Source organism: Bombus pyrosoma, linkage group LG3 (assembly GCF_014825855.1).
Source record: "Bombus pyrosoma isolate SC7728 linkage group LG3, ASM1482585v1, whole genome shotgun sequence".
In the NCBI taxonomy this organism is placed as follows: Eukaryota; Metazoa; Arthropoda; class Insecta; order Hymenoptera; family Apidae; genus Bombus; species Bombus pyrosoma.
The window spans coordinates 3,304,356-3,319,410 of NC_057772.1; the positions used below are offsets into that span (position 1 = coordinate 3,304,356).

General features: G+C 39.3%; 1 protein-coding gene and 1 long non-coding RNA gene across 3 annotated transcripts in view; one reads left to right on the forward strand and one right to left on the reverse strand.

The window, feature by feature from the left end:
• The window catches only part of LOC122565695 (somatostatin receptor type 2-like), a 70,283-nt gene that overhangs the window by 35,171 nt on the left and 20,057 nt on the right, over positions 1–15,055 (forward strand). The gene's annotated exons all lie outside the window — the stretch shown is intronic.
• LOC122565697 overlaps positions 2,630–15,055 on the reverse strand; it is an 88,091-nt gene continuing 75,665 nt past the window's right edge. The window contains exons 2-4 of one of the 2 annotated variants that reach the window (XR_006316251.1): positions 6,024–6,193; positions 3,917–5,963; positions 2,630–3,737 (exon numbers count right to left, since the gene is read on the reverse strand). This is a non-coding gene — a long non-coding RNA (uncharacterized LOC122565697). Of the gene's footprint in view, positions 3,738–3,916; positions 6,194–15,055 lie in introns of both variants that reach the window. The other variant, XR_006316250.1, reaches the window with a different exon arrangement.

The window sequence follows — 15,055 nt, forward strand, 5'->3', positions numbered from 1 at the left end:
CTATCTTCTCACGTAACGACTATGAAAAATCGTCCCAAGAATCCGATTCATACCTTTTTGGCTGCTACTGCTTGTAATTAAATTTTAGAATTTCGACCAACGGTATTAATTAGTAAATTATCGTACAAGGCGTTGCAGGTAGAAAATATTCGACCACCTTGCAAGATCGATCACTTCCATAAGGAGATTAACAAAAATTATGCCACTGCTTTCTTCTTCGTATAACTTCTGGCGGAAATTTCCAATAGAGGAGCGAGTTAGTTAGACTAATCACAGAAGAGAACACGTGACCGGCCACGAACGTTATCAACGCGAAGCTATCGAGCTCGATATAAGAAGCTTCTGTAAAAGTGGGTTTATTGGCAATTATTCTGCGAAGGTGGGGTACCGGTGATGAAAGACGGCTTGTTTCAAGAATCGGTCGGTGTCACTTTTATCGTCCGTCATAAAGACCACCGCAGGCTCGTGGCTCGTTGACTAATTCGTAAATAAGAACATCGCAAGACTCTATATACGATATGGTCGAAATTATGCATGGTTATAAAACGTCATAAAAGTCCATCCCTTGACCTGAAAACTCCCGGTTACCTGCCGTGAAACGAAACAGAGAACGAACGAACGAACGAACGTACGTTTTTTAATTCGTCGATTCGTGGAAATCGAATTACAAATTATCGGCTCGCACCGAGACGCTAAATTCATTCGTGTAACAGTATTTTGCGTTACTCAACCGGAGAAATTACAGTTTGAACGGGGACACCTAAATTGAGGTTTTAAACTGGCGAGCGCCCTACTTCCAATATGATCTTCGTTCTTTTTCTTCTTTTCTTCTCTCCCGTTCTGGCGATTATGCGAAAGTCGAAAAAGCAGCAAGATAATTAAAGAGGTTCTTTTAGCCTCTTGGTCTATGAAATCCTAGCGAGATTCACGTGCTTCCGATTCCGCGTTCGAGTTTCACAAGCAGAAAAGAGGTGCTTGAATCGCACGTTCCGATAAATCCAATTCCCTCTCCGCGATTTTAAGAGCGTTCAATTTATCTTAAAATCCCTCCGTTTCAAACATCCCGCTCATATTTTAAAGATCCTCTCGTTTTTCAAGACTCGAATCGGTTTTCCGCTCTTGAAATTTACCGAAAGCTCGCGTTCATCCGGAAATCGCAAGGAATTTTCAAAATGAAGAATAGCCAGGCTAACCGTGCACCTGCTTCGCGCATTCGCTCCTCGCGAAGACGAAAACCTTCGAAACTTCCGCTCGCGTTCTTTATTCCACCTTTCGCTTGATCCTTCCTTTAATAAATTCCTCAACGTTAGCGTGTATTATGTAACTCCGTGTTTCGTAGATGCGGGCAAATACCCGAGCCGTACGTATCTGTCGAAATAATTACATGTAACAGCTGTTCCTGTTCTCTAGAAACAGTCCAGCAACGAGTATTCGCGAAAGATAAATGGTCCTCGCGTGTTTCCGTGTGTTCTTGGGGAAACGCGGTTACTTCCAAGACCACCGTGTCGAACCAGCAACACGGTCCTGAGTATCTCGCTCCTAAAATATCCTCACCGGTAGCGAAAAAATGTAGCCACACGGTAACTAGACGACTGATTCTTATTCTAGTGCAGATATAAACGTTACTAGATTTTATATCTTACCGTAAAATGTACGATATAACGTAAACGTAGTAGAATTCCACGTTTATCCTTATCGATACGCGCAATTTCTCGTTTCGATTTTACGTTAACAATTCCTTAAAAAATGAAAAATCCTGTTTGTTCGTTAAAACGAGAGTAAGCTCGAAACGCGGAAATACGGGGATAGCAGCAAGGTTAATTTTGCAAACATTATTCAGATTCAGCTTTTAGAAAACCTTCGACCGAGTTGTTCGACATATCGTTCGCAACACGGCAAAACGTGATACGTCATTTTTACGGATCAGTTCCAATCAAACAGCGTTTATTGGAAGACATTATTCGCTTGGTAATTATAAAAGTACACAGAACAACCGCAATCTGTAATACAGCGTATCGTCCAGTTAACGAATATTCCTCATCCACCTAAAACCGAATCACGTTTATTTCCGATGTGGCGAGAAATCGACCTCGGTCCAGTTGTTATTCCGTATCGAACCGACTGCTATTAAACGCTCGTGACGATCACGTTCATTAAGTTGGAATTTCTTTCGCTCAACTTTTTGATCCGCTGTAGATCGTTATACTTTTAACATACGGTCGGTGTGTTTGTGTACAGTTGGTTAACGAGATAGCGGATGAATTTCGGAATTCGCGCTGTTCCGCCCGAAAATTTCACGTAATCGAGTTTCATTTTTGCACTCTAAAGCCTTGCACAATACGTACCGGGCGATTTCACCTGCATTATTTAAATAAAATATCGACGTTTCTCCTCTGTTAAAATCGGCGAAGCGCATCGAAATGGAATTATTCGTAGCTCTGTTTTATAAATCAATGAAATTTTCCCAATATATTTTACATTTATTTATATTAAGCTCGCGTCTATACGCTCGAACTTCGACCGATCGCATTTTCATTCACAGATACGCTTCTGTATCGCTTGCGTCGCTTATAACATTTATCGCGATTTAATTCAACGAAAGTGTGTACTTTGGATTTAATTTCAAGTAATATATGAAATTTTCTCTGTAATTAAACGCACATTTCATCGCATTCAACACGATTTTAGGATTAATCGGACGACATATTATACGGTTACGTGTACATCATAGTAAAGAAGAATCGTACCTATTGTTATTTGTGGTACGTTTTCCGATGCATGAACTTACGCAGGTAGATCATTTTCTTTAAGAATTGAATATTAATCTTGTACCTGGATAACAAAACTGAGAACTATACGCAAAGCGTAATCGATACTGGCTTCTGAAACACTCGTCATAGTGACGTACTCCGTCGTATAGCATATTCACCATGTCGCTTTTGAAAATAGAAAGGAAACGAAGCTGTCGCACGTTATACCGCAACAAATGAACACAAAGATGCAATTATCTCCACCAAAGTTCAGTATCATGGTTGTCGTAATTGTGCTTGATATTCATATTTCAAGATTGCAGAAATACTTTTTCCTTTTAGGCGAACAAAGATGATTTTAAAAAACGGAGTTATTGCAATTTTCCCGTCGGAGAAGATTTCGAAATTCGAGTTTGACGATTATAAATTCAACCATTGGGTTCAATCCATCCATCCATCCATCCATGTTGATGTACATATCTAACAGCCTGACGGACTAACATTTTTCACATTGTTTCCCTAACGCGTCGTTCGAGTATAATCAATCTTGAAAACGAAAAACAGTCGGAATTCGTCGTGCCATTCGAACAAGCGTACGTCTATTCAAAGATGCGAAAGAAGAACAGGTGCGTTACGAAAGAAAATTGCACAAAAATACTCGACGATGCACGGATATCGGATTAAAAAATTCTTGCCGAGAGATACGTTGCAGTCGAGGCCATCGTGAAATGGAAAACTCATCAACGGCTTTCGTTAAGCTGTTGTAATCAACTTTGCCGACGTTTCACGGTAGTTATTGATATAATACATTGTGCATGTGCAACGTGCGACGTGTATCGAACCGGGTACAGGTTGTCTCATTTAATCAAACGAAAAAGTAAAATCGTGTTGCGAGAGGATGCTTTAATTATTAAGCTTTTTCCTTCATTTTATTTCTTCCATATTTCTGATACTTCTTGCATCCCTTTTATCGCAGACGTTCGCTTCCTGAAAGAAATGGCAATCATAGAATCGCGACACTAATTAGAATTACAATTAGTTACAAAATGCTGTTAATTTGGTTGAAAGAAGATTAAAAATGAAAGTCCACGTACTTAATTTATCAGAGACTATTAGAAGTCCTTTTATTATTTTTATTATTATTTGTTATAAGTTTCTGCAATTACCGTTCTAATAATCATAGTGTGTCCGTAGAATATGAAGAAAGTTCGAATCGATAACGTATTCGAAAACGACACATTGTCGACGAAATCATCGTGGAAACCTCATCGTGCAATATTAATAAGATGTTATCGGTACGGATGAGCGATACATAGGCGAACGCAAAATCCTTCGTACTGTGTTTGTCACTGCATCGTTATCAGCGCTGTCATCGTCGCTACGCTCTTCTTTTCTTCTAACACTCTTTATCTTCTTCTCGTAATGGCAGCTTGCGTAACACCGATGCTATCTTACTAAGATTGAAAAGTTAGGAAAAGCGTGATTCGTTACTTCCAATGGCAAAAGATTTCCTGCCATTCTTTCATCGTTTGGCTAGAAGAAAACTTATGAAAACTTTATTTGAAGAGTCGCGCGAGACGATTGAGATTCTACGGGATTACGAGAATTCCTCGTCTGCAGCAAACTCGCTACAGGATTAGATAAAAGTTATTTTTTGAAATATTGCGGCAGTGAGATTTCGCGCGACGACGAAATATTGAGAATCGAACGAACGTTCCTGCTAAATTATCCTTGCAGAATGTACAGCGATTCGTAGAATGCGCGTGAAGATTTAGTTGCATATGTCAGCAATGAGTTGTACGCGCGAGATATTTAGCGAAGAAATCTTCCAAAAGGTGTTTTGATATGTCGAAAGACGAGCTCATTCTCGATGACGTTACAACAACGAAATTTATCAGCAATAACAGACCACTCTTGGAGAAATTGATCAGTTGTCCAGAGGAACATGTTGCAATCTCATCGAGCAAATCCTAGAATTGATCGTAGCCGATGCCGTGGTAAAATTTCAAACGAAAAAGGAGATTCGATCGTTCCACGAGATAATCAAAATCTGAGATTCTCGGCAAGTCAGCCTATAAATTAGTTTCTACCGTTTACTGCTGCTTAATTCAGACAGGGACAATCTAACCTGGCAATGAAATGCGCTCTTCGATAGGTTGAGCAATTCGTTAAACGTGGTCGAGTAAAATCAAAGTACTTCGCAGTTCGATTCTCACACGCCGGTTGCATGCGAGCAAAAGTATGCTAAATTACGTCGAAAGGGGAAAATTATATTTCGTCGAAAGATCGATAGTCATCATCGAATAATTCTGTTCTTCGAATAATTCGTTAAATCTCGATTTCGTCTTTAAAAAAAAAAAAAAAAACTTGAAGAAGTACTCAACACGCGAAATTCTAAGAACCGTTCAACATCGATTTTTCTTCGTGGAATTTATATAGAAAAAGGTAACCAACGGTGAAGTTTTACTAAATAGCCCACGAATAGCGGAAAGCAAGTTATTGTGTCAAAAATATTCGTCCACGAGTAATGGCCTTTTTGTCCCGACGGAACTGCCTCGCAAGAATCGGAACCCGCTGTCACGCGCAGCCCTCGAAAGAAATTCTTCCTTTCCTTTTCCGGACAACCCTTCCCGGACAAGTTAAGACACCGTAAATCCTGCTGATCCTCCAATGAATAGCCATTGTTGAAATAATATTTGGTAAAATGCGCGACAGAGCTGAAGCACCGAATGCAACCTAATTTTTTGGGACAACGATTTTTCGGAAAATTTCCGCGAACGTCTTATAAAAGATTCTGATAAAGCGGGAAAAGACACAGGCAAAAATTTACAAGATTATGCGGAATCGCGATATAAGATAAAGTTAAAAGGTTCAGAACACAGGATGCCAGCAGGCAAGCTCGGTTTCCAGCATGCATTGAATGAAAGCGTTGTCGTTTCAATCAGATTTAAAACGTTCCCCGTAGCCCTATCAGAAAATACATTATCGTTTGGTAGGTGACAGGATGCATTTTCGGGGACGAGAAAAGGCAAGAGGTCGAACTACACCAAAAGAGAGAAACCTAGAAAATCGAGTTACCAGTGAGGTATCTACCTTTCTTTCTGCCATTTTATTTCGCATTCGCTGCGGGATACAAATACGTTTATCTCGTCCCCTTCCCTTTGTATCCCGCATCTCCAACTTCAAGAGATTTAATGTTACTTAATTGAGAAGCTTCCTGAAAAAAGAAAATAGTCTATAGATCTACGGTAAACATACATGTATCGAATATACTTTCCAATCAAGTGGAACTCGACGAACACTTGAAACACTGGCAATAACACTAGATTTTTCCATTATTGGCTTCGTTGTTAACTGCGTGTTGGAAGCTACGCTCAAAATTGCTCGCTTATCACGATCGGATAGCGATGACGGCCGACCAGTACTTTTCCTTTTGCCATAATCTGCAACATTTTTTAAGAAATTGTGTATTACTTTACGACTTCATCTTATTACTTTCGATATTTTTGCTGTTGCTGATTTAGTTCGAGAATTTGCTTTTTTTCAAACTCGTTTAATTTTTTTCCGCGTCCCATATATTTACAAATTTGTATAATATTGTACTGTATCGTACTTGTATTGTAAAATAAAACAATTTTTTTATTACACACTAAACCTCATAATATTTTTATTTATTTTCAACGAACCGCATATCCTGAGCTCATAATGTTTTCATATTATACGTTACAGACGAAAAACTCTACACGCGTCTCTTTGACGAGGAGCGTAATTCAATCATTACGAAGTTTGTATCTATTCTACGAATATAAAAAGCAGAAGATTCTTTAAGAACTACCGTAGCTATCGATTCAAACGCTCCTAACATTGACTCAAACATACTTATTTATTCCTTCAAAAGATTAATTTAATTAAATTAAATTAATACAAAAGATTAAATACCCTGTCTATCTTTATTTTGGATAAATACTTACTTCATTCGAATAAATATTACAATACATTTCCCATAAACGAATAAACGTCCGTGATTTACCGATAAAAGTAAGAATTGCGACTGGTAAACGAGTTTAGGTCGCATTCTCAGTTATGTACCACGATCTAGCTCGTTATTCCACACGAATGGGTTAGATACGTCGAATGGAAAGAAACGCGAGCCAAAGAAACGAATCGGTTGAACGCGTACGAATAGATTGCGTATCGATCGATACGTCGCTTAACTCGCGCATCTATTCAATTCCTTTGTGAAAGATCAAACCGGAGCGATCTCAAACACCTGCTCGATGCCTCCTCGTTCACCTTAATGTACACTTCATTTATGCTCCAGTGAAGATAATACGGTCGGATGTAGTTGTAATGAGGTCGAAGGTCGGTTCTATCGGTACGAAACGGCAAAGCAAGCCCTGCCACGGAGATTCACGTGTTTCCTACTGGAATTTGCGACAGCGTCGATTATTATCTGTTGAGGTTATTAGATGTATAAAGAGAGAGAAACGCGTGGATAAATTGTAATTGAAAGTACAAGTAGGAAATAATATGAGCTGGTCCAGATCCGCACGCTAGCAGCGTTACCCTATAACTGAAAACCACCGAAGCCAACGTCGCCTGTCGACTGTTTGTGGTCTGTCTTCGTCCCAGTCTTTTGTCTATACGCTGTCGATGGCTTCAGTGCTCAGTGCTTGAGAAAACCAAAAAGGCCAGTTGTAGAGTTTTCTTAGAAGTGGTGTGACCAGTTCAACATTATCGACCGGTATCGCCGATCGTCTACGAAATTACCTTTGATTAATAGTTTCATTCCATTCCCTCGCGTGTTCGTTAGATAACTGCTGCTATCTTTATCGTAGGAAGCAACGCAACGTCGAGATGTACGAAAGTCTGTTCGAAGAAAGGAGAGAAATATAACGGAAGACGCGAAATCAGTGATATTTTGGATAGCAAGCTTGTCTTTTTACGAACTCTCTTTAAAAGATTAATCCTTTCGCGGGGGAAACTCACGCGAATTCTCAGCACCACGGTATTTTAACAAACTAACTCGTATCTAATCCTGTAGCGAGGTTGCAGCGACCATTCTTCTCAATATAATCCTAGTTATCTTCCGTGTTTCTGGAGGTAAATTTTCTGAATCTTCTCTGTAGACAAATAACGAACGGTTGTGAATGATAATTAACCCTTTTTGTTTCCTATTTCTGCTGAGCACAGTATTTTAAAAAGTATATTTTCTCACAGGCTAAGAGGAAATTCCGTTTTGTAAATAACGAACAGAATAAACCTGATAACTTGTAGTATATCCAGGTTGGAATACAAGAATAGAAAGAGACAAGCTAAATGTTAGCAAATATCGAGCCACGGCTGAACCTTAAAACAGCAACGCAAATATTACATGAGCTTCCCTTTTTTCCTCTATTATCGATCGTATCCCTGGAGAACAAATAGTTGGCGAAATAAAATTCACAAGTGTGTCAGGTCACCTAGAACACACAGAATAGAACGCTCGGAGCTCTCTTCCTGCAAACCGTGTCTCAGACTGTCCGACACTGATTATTCCAAGTCCGCTTCCGAATATCACACAATGTACGACCTGCAGTACCGTAATTAAAGCTCCCCGGAAACGTATATATCGCATGCAACCAGTATCGTACGAATTGCCTTCTAATAGTCAACTCCTTTGACGGAACTGAAAGATTTCACAGTTGGAGCGTATCGCGGTCTATTGTCAAACGAGGAGCTGAGACGCGGATATCCTGCGATCGAGCTTTCGAAAATTTCACCGAAAATAATCGCAGCATCCCTCGTTGTAGCATTCCAAGCGTCGTTGTTTTTTCCAGAAGAAGAATTGTTCGAAAGTGGAAACTCCTCGCCTCCTTTTTTTTCCTCCTATTCGCCGATCAACGCAAGGTGGGAGCTGTTGCCCTCGAATTTAGTTGCAAATACAAGGTACGAGGTAAACAAAGTTTGAATCGTCGTAGTCCTCCCGAATTCCCCCGTAGGGTGAAGTGTGAACGTCGAAAGTTTCGCCGATTTCTCTCAAGATTCCAAGAGAACAACGCGAAAATTTCATTGGTGTCTATCATTCTTTCTTTCACGATAGAAAAAGTTTCATTTTGTCCGCTGCTATTACAGGAACAAATTTATTAGCATTAGTAATTTGACTGGTGGCTTGTAAAATTTCACTAAGGATATTAATTGAATGGCGTGCAGGAGGGCAACCTCGAAAACAGTGATCTAAAAATTAATCCATCGTAGCGGCAATCGTTTGAAAGTTGCGCAGATTTCGATCGATACAGTGACAGTGACGCGATTAAATATAACAAGATTTACGACGAACGGAATTTCCAGTTGGAAACGCGATTGCCGTGCAACGAGCTTCGATTTTGTAACTGAACCACCAGACTATCGAGCGATTCAGCGATTTTTGGTTTCTGTTTCCAAGCGAAGAAAATAGTTCGAATTTTCGTTACGTAAAAACAAGTGACTTTGCTTTCGATGATAGTGTTCGGGATTTGGAGTGGCCGCCTGGTAATTATCGCGACGCTTTATACGAATCAGCTGCGATCCTCGGGCAGGACGAGCGTCAAGAGTCTACGCACCCCTAGTGCGGACCCATCATAAACAGTGGGCCTATTGTACAGTCCAGATACTTCAGGATCACACGGAAAAAACCATAAAAGCACGTAGGTCTTTATTTTATGGTACATCTCAGGAAGATCGGGAACGTGGGTTTCCCCAAGTGCAAGGTCACCCGCACGCGATCCTTCATTGGGGCGACCAGCTCATCCTTAAGCATACGTCTTTATCCAATTATCAGTTAGGAACAGACTCGAGACACACCCGCCACGAACTTCCCTCTACGACAGCAACATCACCAAAAACTCACTCCTGCACCAGTAATCAAAGAGTCAAGACCACGTAACAGTATTCAGAGCGTGACAATTATATTTAACAGGGATAGCCAGTGAACTAAAAGACAGTTGTATTAAGAGTTCTCGAGTAGAATAAATAAAGTGAATCAAACATTGCTCTTTACATTTCTTATAATCCTCCACATTGGACGCGAATAACGTTCAAGGATCGCGATACCAACCGATCAGTTGTGCCTGACTGGTCGCTAGTTAGTTGAGTGTCGCAACAGATAGATCTCGATGGCTCTCGATGTTGCGCTTAGCGATCTCGCCCAACTATTTTCATGGGAGGATCGAGTTGGTAATGCCAAAAATTCGACAGTTTATTCGTAACTTGGTACACGCGTATGCGAGTGAATATTCGCAAAACTTGGACCATTTGGTCGATGCGCGCAGCTTGCATGCCATTGATGATTAAAATGCGCTTTGTTATCTTTGTCGGATTTCTGGCATTTGGAATGTAATAAATGTCAATGTTCGCGCACGAATGAACAAATCACTCTATGCGAGCATTCTACGAAGTAATATGATTATTCGACTAATCTGATAATTTCGATTTTAATATCAATTAAAGGAATTAATATTCGATACCGGAAGAATGAATGATTTATTATCGATGGAATAGGTATGGCGCTATAAAAGGTTAAAGTTTATGCGTTTCGTGTGATGAAATATAAGCAGCCAAAGAACTAGTTGAAAATTGCGCATATCCAGAATTATTTCTTCCTTTGTCGCATATCTTAAAAAATCGTGCACAGCATACGATGCAGGAAATGAATTCTAGAACTAAACGATTTGTTATTTTTCACAAATAAATTTTTTCAAACAAAAGTAGCACAAATAATAACAAGCGTGGAAGTAAAGTTGAAACAATTGTCACATTTCTCTATGCCTAAATTTTACAGCAAATTAGTGCCGCTTTTGATTAGTTCTTTAAAAGAGAGCACCGCTTCGAAGGAGATTGTGTCTATGTGGCGTTCGCTTCTAAATATGCTACGGCTGGCCAGAAATTGAAAATCAACGCTGACAAGTCAACTTCGTTTCAGTGATTCAATTAATCGCGTTGCACGGAAACGATCAAATTTCTATTTCAGTTCTGTCGCGAACGTTTGCTTCGATTATACTCCGTCATACGCGACGCGAATTTTCTCGTCGATTTTATTCAAAGATCCATTTTGCTCGGAGCATTCGCGAGTAACAAGCGCTGCAGAAAAAGGAGCGACGGTCGCGTAATTTAGTTTGGAAAGTTTAGTCCACTCAATTCGAAGCAGTTAGAATTCCTCGAGCTTCGCCACTCGTTCTTGTCATTTCGGATTGTCGTCAGCCTCATCGACGATTTCTTACGACGATTTCTTACTTCTATGATGCTCTACATTGACACTTTTCATCCAAGTGAACGATATTTTCGTGAGCCGAATGCGAGTTTCATTTTTGATACGATAGACTACTGACGAGACTTCAATCTGGTTTTCATAAGGAATTTGATTAAAATGCAATCTGTATCAAACATCGAGGGTTTATTAAAAATGTCTCAAAGCTACTGGAAAATGTAAAAATGTATTAGATTGCCCGAAAAGTTTCTTTCGTCTCATAAGGTGATCTTAGATGAACAACAATTTCTGTTTTATATTATTCTATTGAATCGGGTATCATCCATTTCGTTGTATTTCTATTATTATGTTCGTGCATCATTCAATAAACTAATATAAAACAAAGAACATCGTGCGTCTATTATTTTTTTATAAAACGAAAGAAACTTTTCGGACAACCTAATACGTACGAGGCCTCTCATTCTTTCATTCTCGATTTTCGATAAAAATCCCATATTTTAGTTCGCCTATCGTTTTAGTTAGTATTTAATATTTAATACATTTTAAGAATATCGATAAAGCGACGAAAGAAAGGTGAATAGAAAGACACGTCAATTTTACAGACACGTCTTTTACAAAAACGAATCTTTATACAAACATGAAACCTAATCTGTCAAACGTTGTGATTGTTATCTCGATAAAACAAAATGGATCATGCGTAATTCGATAAAATGATACAAAACGAAAAAATGTTGTGCATCCGTTATTTCCGTATAGAACGAAAGAAACTTTTCGGACGACCTCGTATGATCGATTTCTAGAAATCACGAAAACCCATAAAACCTAGGAAAGAGATATATGAGAATTGTTTGCTTGGCAGCGAATCCACAAATTCAGGAATATCGTACAAAGCAGTAACATCGAGTTTGAAAATGATTGAATCCTGCGAGAAACTGGTTTTAAAGGCTGCGGAATTTGAATGCGGCGACGGGAAAGGAAAAAAAGAATAAAAGTTTGCGAGTTCCGGCATAGAATTCATTGAATTCCGCAAGCTCTGGTTTCAATGGCTTCAATGTTCAAATGTGAAACTGTTGGAGATAAAAGCTAGGAAACACCTGCGAGCACGATCGTTGAGATACGTTATTTATCGAAAATTTAGCTCCTAACGTCCCTTAAAACTGAATATTGCAACAGTTAAAAGGAAAAGGGAGTAAAAGTTCTACAAGTTCTCGGGTCTAGGTTTCACTGAATGCTGCTGAAAGCTCTATGTCTCACGTTCCTGGAATTTAAAGTTGCAACGGTTCGAAGCAAAAGAAATGAAAATCCTCTGACTTCAAATCCGTGATTTCATGGATACTGAAAGTTTTTCTTTCAACTCGTTTAGAAATGATGACAGTTGGAGTACGAAAAAGACGAAAACCCTACCGGATCTCGAGAAGAATCGAGAATTCGTTTCACACGAATCGCCGTTCTTTTATTGGTAGAATTCGAATTTCATATGGTTGAAAACAGAACGAGTGAAAAGTAGATGAACTCGATGAATGTTGTAGAAATTTAAATACGTTGAAAACTTTCACTTTGAAATATGTATTTGTAGTATCAATGGTACGCGAAGGGTCGTTAATGGAATTGTAGAAGTAATATTGATATTGTAAGAGCTTATTGGAAACGTTTAACGTACAGTAACGAACCACTGAAGATAGAATTGGAAGTGAATGCTCGATGATGGATTTTCCGTCAATTTTGCAAGGTTCGCTATCGTGGGGCAGAAATGTTAATTAGTCTGTAACGAGAGCACGGTTAATCGAGTAAGAGTAAAAACTCAGGAATACTATAAATCGACTTGTTCGAATTAATTAAGCGAAGCAGTTCGATAACAATCGCGTCCAGATTAAATTGAACGCGTCATTCAGGAAGATCGATTAACAAAAATTCAATTGCTTCGTACTTTCCATTTTCTTCGTACATCTACGTGGACGATGGTATCCATCGGATCTGCAGCTAATCGTCCGCATGTTATTTAGCAATTAAGCAAGAAAAACCGAAAATTACCGAATGTCCAGCTGGACAAATTGTAAGGTAGAAAATTAAATGAAAAAGATCTACGTGGACAGTGGGAATGAGAAGTAATAACGAAAGCAACGAACATCGTAAAAATAGTAATCGCTTCTCAATAAAACCATAGTCGCGGATTTTGTACCAGATTGAAATTGTTTGTAATTACAACTTTATTGGCGCTTTCCTTGAATTACGTAATGTTTCTAATTAAAATTAAATTTACGTCAGCTCAGACGCAGTTGATTCGCGACAGATGATCGTCAATCGGTGTTGGATACAAAGGATTTGAACAATCACGAAGCTTCAGATAGACGATTCGGTTAGAGGGACGCTTTGTCGGCTAACAAACCATGGCATTAACGTCAATCCTATTCCGCATCGTTGGACGTTGTTGCCAATATCAAAGTAGTCGGTCAGTCTCGTCGATTATCAATCATCTCGTTATATATCGTTCCGCCAACATGTCGATCTTCGCGATCCGGGTTATTAAGTGGGTAAAAAAAAAAAAAAAGAAATAGGATAATATGAAAAGCTTACCACATACGTGAATGAACTAGTATCGCATTTGGTGAAGGGAGAACGTTCCGTCGAGAAACGTATCACGAAGCGCGACGTAGAGAACGCAATGTCTCAATGAACAATCTGTTCAGTGATAAAATAGGACGAGGTTCGAGAATGGAGACACGTGTTGATAAACTTGATACTTTAGAACGTTTGCTACGTATAAAACGACAAAAAAATAGATCTTACCGTGGACGAGTGCATTGAAACTCATTTTGGATAAATTTTTAGAAGGATCATTTTTCAAGGGAAATGAAATTACTTTTGCTAATTTCCGTACGATGAAAACATCGAGCTTTTTTGAAGCACGGCGAGGTTTATTTGTCAGTGCCACGTAATCCGGGCAACGCATTGGCGAAGAAGCGAGTCCGTAAACTCTGTAGCGGAAAATTTATCGTGGAAAGAGCTCGTTACACGGCAGAAGGAGCGACGCCTCTGCATGGCAGCACAATTGCTGCGACACAATAGGAACGCTCGAGAATCATTCGAATGATTCATTCACAGTTTGTCACGTAACGTAGAAAACAAGCAACGATTCGCTTTAACGAAATGGGTAGCCGGTTTCGAGCTTATTCGCGAAAACTCGGAGACTCGGATGCGAGAATTGAAGAGGATCGCAATGGAAGTAACGATCATTTTCCAAGACCCAGCCACGCGAGGTAATCAGAGACCAGTAGGTACAAATTTAGCAGGATATCTAAGCTCGAGACAGTCCAAACGTTGCGCACATAAGCCTGCTGTAACAAGCTTTGTTGTATTGGACTAGACAAGCTAGGTTTAACCGGATATCTATATATCACACCATCTGAATTTCGTGTGGTGTCCATCTTACACGACCAACGGAATTACGGAATTGATAACATTGGGAAACTTTAACGCAAACGTTATGAAATATCTTTAACCTCTTGGCTTATAATATTCAGGAATTCAGGGATTAAACGAAACTTAATTGATGAATATGGCCAAATTCGATTGGAATTCGATTGAAAATTGTAAAGAAATTAAAACTAAACGTTAAAATTTTCACGAATTAAGAAATAAGATTGTTCATTTAATAAATTGAAAATTCTATAAGCTCGTTTTATCATCTTCGTTGTTCAACAACGTTCTACTAGGAATTTCAACAACTTTGTTCGAAGAAACGAACAGATTTGTTCCAACCAGCGATTATCTCGTCAAAACACTCAAGAAATTCGTTCGTGAGTAACCTAATGGAAATGCGCGTCTAATGTATTTCCACTCCACGCTCGCCACTGTCGATCATTCTAAGAATCTCGATATGAATTATGAGATCATTCGTGAGAAATCGCAGCTAAAGAGCTTTGCGGATAGTTTGTCACGATCGTTCAAATCTGTTCAAATATTCTCCAGTCTCCGGTGATAAGGAAAACGCGACGTATTCGCTTTCGAAAATTGTTCTCCATATTCGTGAAAATATAACATCCATCGACTTCATCGATCGCATTTTACTCGCTGATCGTCG